This window comes from Oncorhynchus gorbuscha, linkage group LG04 (assembly GCF_021184085.1).
Source record: "Oncorhynchus gorbuscha isolate QuinsamMale2020 ecotype Even-year linkage group LG04, OgorEven_v1.0, whole genome shotgun sequence".
NCBI lineage: Eukaryota > Metazoa > Chordata > Actinopteri > Salmoniformes > Salmonidae > Oncorhynchus > Oncorhynchus gorbuscha.
In genome coordinates this window covers 24,965,761-24,971,760 of record NC_060176.1, presented here as the reverse complement: position 1 = coordinate 24,971,760, position 6,000 = coordinate 24,965,761, and positions in this window count along the sequence as shown.

The window sequence follows — 6,000 nt, the reverse complement described above, 5'->3', positions numbered from 1 at the left end:
TAAGTGGTTCTCAAGTAGATTAATAAGAAAAGCTCATCTAATTTAAAAATAGCCTTTTTGCCTTTGTGCAGATTGCCATGTCTCATTTTTGATTAATTGAAAATTATACTTTTTTCAAATTATCTCTCTTTTTCAAACAAGCATTGGAGAGCTGGCTACAATTTCAATTTCATCTCCCTGAAAAGATAGGACAAATATTACAACAAAACTTATGGCTGAACTCAAATGTGCTGGTTGATAGAATACCTGTATTTATGGGAAAGATATTTGAAAATAGTATTTTGTTCTTAAATTATATTATAAATTGGAATGGTACAGTTATGTCCTTCATGGAGTTATCATACTTGTATGGGAAGGTCTGCTCAATCCAAGAGTACAACCAATTGATTACATCATTACCCCCAAAAATGGAGGAGAGAGGTGGCAGCGGGAGGAGATAGGGAACTGGTCTGTCTGCCCAATATAAAGGATCAAATCTGGCGGAGGAATGAAAATAGCATAAATAGGAAAGTATCACCAGTTTCATTAGAGGACAAGGATGTTGACAACTGTGCCATATAGATTGCAAAATAGTTGGGAAGAGATTTTTGATGTTCCAATTCCATGGTATGAGTTGATATATAAAACAACACAAGATTCAAGACTTTGTGCTTTTCAGCTAAAATGATTATATAGAATTCTTGCCACCAAAAGAATGTTGAATATTTGGGGCATAAAATCAACGAAGCTTAGCAGATTTTGTTGTGAGGATACAGAATCAATAGACCATTTATTTTGGTATTGTCCTCAGGTAGCCTGTTTCTGGTCTCAGGTTTACATTTACATTTACATTACATTTAAGTCATTTAGCAGACGCTCTTATCCAGAGCGACTTACAAATTGGTGCATTCACCTTATGACATCCAGTGGAACATCCACTTTACAATAGTGCATCTAAATCTTTTAAGGGGGGGGGGTGAGAAGGATTACTTTATCCTATCCCAGGTATTCCTTAAAGAGGTGGGGTTTCAGGTGTTTCCGGAAGGTGGTGATTGACTCCGCTGTCCTGGCGTCGTGAGGGAGTTTGTTCCACCATTGGGGGGCCAGAGCAGCGAACAGTTTTGACTGGGCTGAGCGGGAACTGTACTTCCTCAGTGGTAGGGAGGCGAGCAGGCCAGAGGTGGATGAACGCAGTGCCCTTGTTTGGGTGTAGGGCCTGATCAGAGCCTGGAGGTACTGAGGTGCCGTTCCCCTCACAGCTCCGTAGGCAAGTACCATGGTCTTGTAGCGGATGCGAGCTTCAACTGGAAGCCAGTAGAGAGAGCGGAGGAGCGGGGTGACGTGAGAGAACTTGGGAAGGTTGAACACCAGATGGGCTGCGGCGTTCTGGATGAGTTGTAGGGGTTTAATGGCACAGGCAGGGAGCCCAGCCAACAGCGAGTTGCAGTAATCCAGACGGGAGATGACAAGTGCCTGGATTAGGACCTGCGCCGCTTCCTGTGTGAGGCAGGGTCGTACTCTGCGGATGTTGTAGAGCATGAACCTACAGGAACGGGCCACCGCCTTGATGTTAGTTGAGAACGACAGGGTGTTGTCCAGGATCACGCCAAGGTTCTTAGCGCTCTGGGAGGAGGACACAATGGAGTTGTCAACCGTGATGGCGAGATCATGGAACGGGCAGTCCTTCCCCGGGAGGAAGAGCAGCTCCGTCTTGCCGAGGTTCAGCTTGAGGTGGTGATCCGTCATCCACACTGATATGTCTGCCAGGCATGCAGAGATGCGATTCGCCACCTGGTCATCAGAAGGGGGAAAGGAGAAGATTAATTGTCGTCTGCAGTGTCGTCTGCATAGCAATGATAGGAGAGACCATGTGAGGTTATGACAGAGCCAAGTGACTTGGTGTATAGCGAGAATAGGAGAGGGCCTAGAACAGAGCCCTGGGGGACACCAGTGGTGAGAGCGCGTGGTGAGGAGACGCCACGCCACCTGGTAGGAGCGACCTGTCAGGTAGGACGCAATCCAAGCGTAGGCCGCGCCGGAGATGCCCAACTCGGAGAGGGTGGAGAGGAGGATCTGATGGTTCACAGTATAGAAGGCAGCCGATAGGTCTAGAAGGATGAGAGCAGAGGAGAGAGAGTTAGCTTTAGCAGTGCGGAGCGCCTCCGTGATACAGAGAAGAGCAGTCTCAGTTGAATGACTAGTCTTGAAACCTGACTGATTTGGATCAAGAAGGTCATTCTGAGAGAGATAGCGGGAGAGCTGGCCAAGGACGGCACGTTCAAGAGTTTTGGAGAGAAAAGAAAGAAGGGATACTGGTCTGTAGTTGTTGACATCGGAGGGATCGAGTGTAGGTTTTTTCAGAAGGGGTGCAACTCTCGCTCTCTTGAGGACGGAAGGGACGTAGCCAGCGGTCATGGATGAGTTGACGAGCGAGGTGAGGTAAGGGAGAAGGTCTCCGGAAATGGTCTGGAGAAGAGAGGAGGGGATAGGGTCAAGCGGGCAGGTTGTTGGGCGGCCGGCCGTCACAAGACACGAGATTTCATCTGGAGAGAGAGGGGAGAAAGAGGTCAGAGCACAGGGTAGGGCAGTGTGAGCAGAACCAGCGGTGTCGTTTGACTTAGCAAACGAGGATCGGATGTCGTCGACCTTATTTTCAAAATGGTTGATGAAGTCATCTGCAGAGAGGGAGGAGGGGGGGAGGGGGAGGAGGATTCAGGAGGGAGGAGAAAGTGGCAAAGAGCTTCCTAGGGTTAGAGGCAGATGCTTGGAATTTAGAGTGGTAGAAAGTGGCTTTAGCAGCAGAGACAGAGGAGGAAAATGTAGAGAGGAGGGAGTGAAAGGATGCCAGGTCCGCAGGGAGGCGAGTTTTCCTCCATTTCCGCTCGGCTGCCCGGAGCCCTGTTCTGTGAGCTCGCAATGAGTCGTCGAGCCACGGAGCGGGAGGGGAGGACCGAGCCGGCCTGGAGGATAGGGGACATAGAGAGTCAAAGGATGCAGAAAGGGAGGAGAGGAGGGTTGAGGAGGCAGAATCAGGAGATAGGTTGGAGAAGGTTTGAGCAGAGGGAAGAGATGATAGGATGGAAGAGGAGAGAGTAGCGGGGAGAGAGAGCGAAGGTTGGGACGGCGCGATACCATCCGAGTAGGGGCAGTGTGGGAAGTGTTGGATGAGAGCGAGTGGGAAAAGGATACAAGGTAGTGGTCGGAGACTTGGAGGGGAGTTGCAATGAGGTTAGTGGAAGAACAGCATCTAGTAAAGATGAGGCAGGCGTATTGCCTGCCTTGTGAAGGGGGGAATGAGAGGGTGAGGTCAAAAGAGGAGAGGAGTGGAAAGAAGGAGGCAGAGAGGAATGAGTCAAAGGTAGACGTGGGGAGGTTAAAGTCGCCCAGAACTGTGAGAGGTGAGCCGTCCTCAGGAAAGGAGCTTATCAAGGCATCAAGCTCATTGATGAACTCTCCGAGGGAACCTGGAGGGCGATAAATGATAAGGATGTTAAGCTTGAAAGGGCTGGTAACTGTGACAGCATGGAATTCAAAGGAGGCGATAGACAGATGGGTAAGGGGAGAAAGAGAGAATGACCACTTGGGAGAGATGAGGATCCCGGTGCCACCACCCCGCTGACCAGAAGCTCTCGGGGTGTGCGAGAACACGTGGGCGGACGAAGAGAGAGCAGTAGGAGTAGCAGTGTTGTCTGTGGTGATCCATGTTTCCGTCAGTGCCAAGAAGTCGAGGGACTGGAGGGAGGCATAGGCTGAGATGAACTCTGCCTTGTTGGCCGCAGATCGGCAGTTCCAGAGGCTACCGGAGACCTGGAACTCCACGTGGGTCGTGCGCGCTGGGACCACCAGATTAGGGTGGCCGCGGCCACGCGGTGTGGAGCGTTTGTATGGTCTGTGCAGAGAGGAGAGAACAGGGATAGACAGACACATAGTTGACAGGCTACAGAAGAGGCTACGCTAATGCAAAGGAGATTGGAATGACAAGTGGACTACACGTCTCGAATGTTCAGAAAGTTAAGCTTACGTAGCAAGAATCTTATTGACTAAAATGATTAAAATGATACAGTACTGCTGAAGTAGGCTAGCTGGCAGTGGCTGCGTTGTTGACTTTGTAGGCTAGCTGGCAGTGGCTGCGTTGTTGACACTACACTAATCAAGTCGTTCCGTTGAGTGTAATAGTTTCTACAGTGCTGCTATTCAGGGGCTAGCTGGCTAGCTAGCAGTGATGATTACGTTACGTTGCGTTAAAAGAACGACAATAGCTGGCTAGCTAACCTAGAAAGTCGCTCTAGACTACACAATTATCTTTGATACAAAGACGGCTATGTAGCTAGCTATGTAGCTAGCTACGATCAAACAAATCAAACCGTTGTACTGTGATGAAATGAAATGAAAATGTGATACTACCTGTGGAGCGAAGCAGAATGCGACCGGATTGTTGAGTGCGGAGGTTCTATTCGGTAGACGTTGGCTAGCTGTTGGCTAGCTAGCAGTGTCTCCTACGTTAAGGACGACAAATAGCTGGCTAGCTAACCTCGGTGAATTAAGATAATCACTCTAAGACTACACGCTCTAAACTACACAATTATCTTGGAAACGAAGACAGCAAAGACAACTATGTAGCTAGCTAACACTACACTAATCAAGTCGTTCAGTTGAGTGTAATAGTTTCTACAGTGCTGCTATTCGGTAGACGGTGGACGTTTGCTAGCTGGCTAGCTGCTGGGCAGATAGCAGTGTAGGCTACGTTAGGCCGACGAAATACGATAATTATGCAATTATCTTTGATACAAAGACGGCTAAGTAGCTAGCTAAGAAGAAATTGCTAAGATTAGACAAATCAAACCGTTGTACTATAATGAAATGTAATGAAATGTAATGAAAAGTTATACAACCTGCGGATCGAAGTGCGGCTGCGACCGCTCGCTCCAACCCGGAAGTGCTTATTCAGGAATGGCTGAAAATGCATAGCGTTGATCTAAAATTGTCCCTAGAAATAGTACTGTAAGGAGATCTGGAGAGACTGGGTCAGTCAATTACTAATATACTAATACTCTTAGTAAAAGTATTAATCTTCAACTCGCAATCTGTGGATTCTATTCGATTAGACAGAATGAAATTGTACATCACAGCATGTGTTGTGAGAATCCCGAAGTGGGTGGCCAGCAGAGATACATGTGGGAGGGGTCTCGAATGGTTGAGGGACAGCTATTGGGGAACTGTGGTGGGGATCTTGGAGTGTTCGGGTTCACGTTTTTTTGGCCTAGTGGGAGATCTATCAATGTGCCCTTGAGCAGGGCATTGACCCTGGATGCTTCTGTGTGTTGCTCTGAATGGGATTCTGTTGGATGACTGGTGTGGTGTAGTTGTTGAGCTGGCTTCACTGCAAGTATATTGGATGTTTCAGATATTCTAAAAAAATAAAAAAATAATAATAATACCAGAAATGTTAAAAGAAAATAATGTAAGAAATAACAAAAAAAAACAAAAAGGAATACTGCAAAGTTGGCTAGGAGCAAGAAACAGAGCGACTGTGTCTGTTAGAGCCTTCTTGTCTATCAATATCCTGCCCATCTACCCAAGACTGTTGAACAACTTTATGGAAGCCCATTTTCAGTAGATTAGCCATTTCCCCAGCAAGGGCAAGTACTATCCACAGAAGTTTTGTCTGGGGACATTCCTGTGGGCGAGTGTGAATCAGTGACCCGAGTGGGTGGGGTTTTAAAATGTTTGACCGTTCCAATGGGTCTCCTAAGGAGAGGTCTCCACCCAACAGGGGCACATGGGCCATACAAAGCGAACTTGCCCATTCTTTTCCCAGAAAACATGACGCCACCACGTGTTAATCAAAAGGCAAAAGGGGGCCATTTACTTGTGACACACTCAGGCTCCAAACTCTGTTTTGGACGAGGCTGACTTTATGACCAAAATGATCCTATTTACAGTTCGTAGTCCATTTTGACACTAGAATGTTTCTGACTCATGTCGATGCCAGAGGCTTTAGGGGCAGTCACACTTTAAATG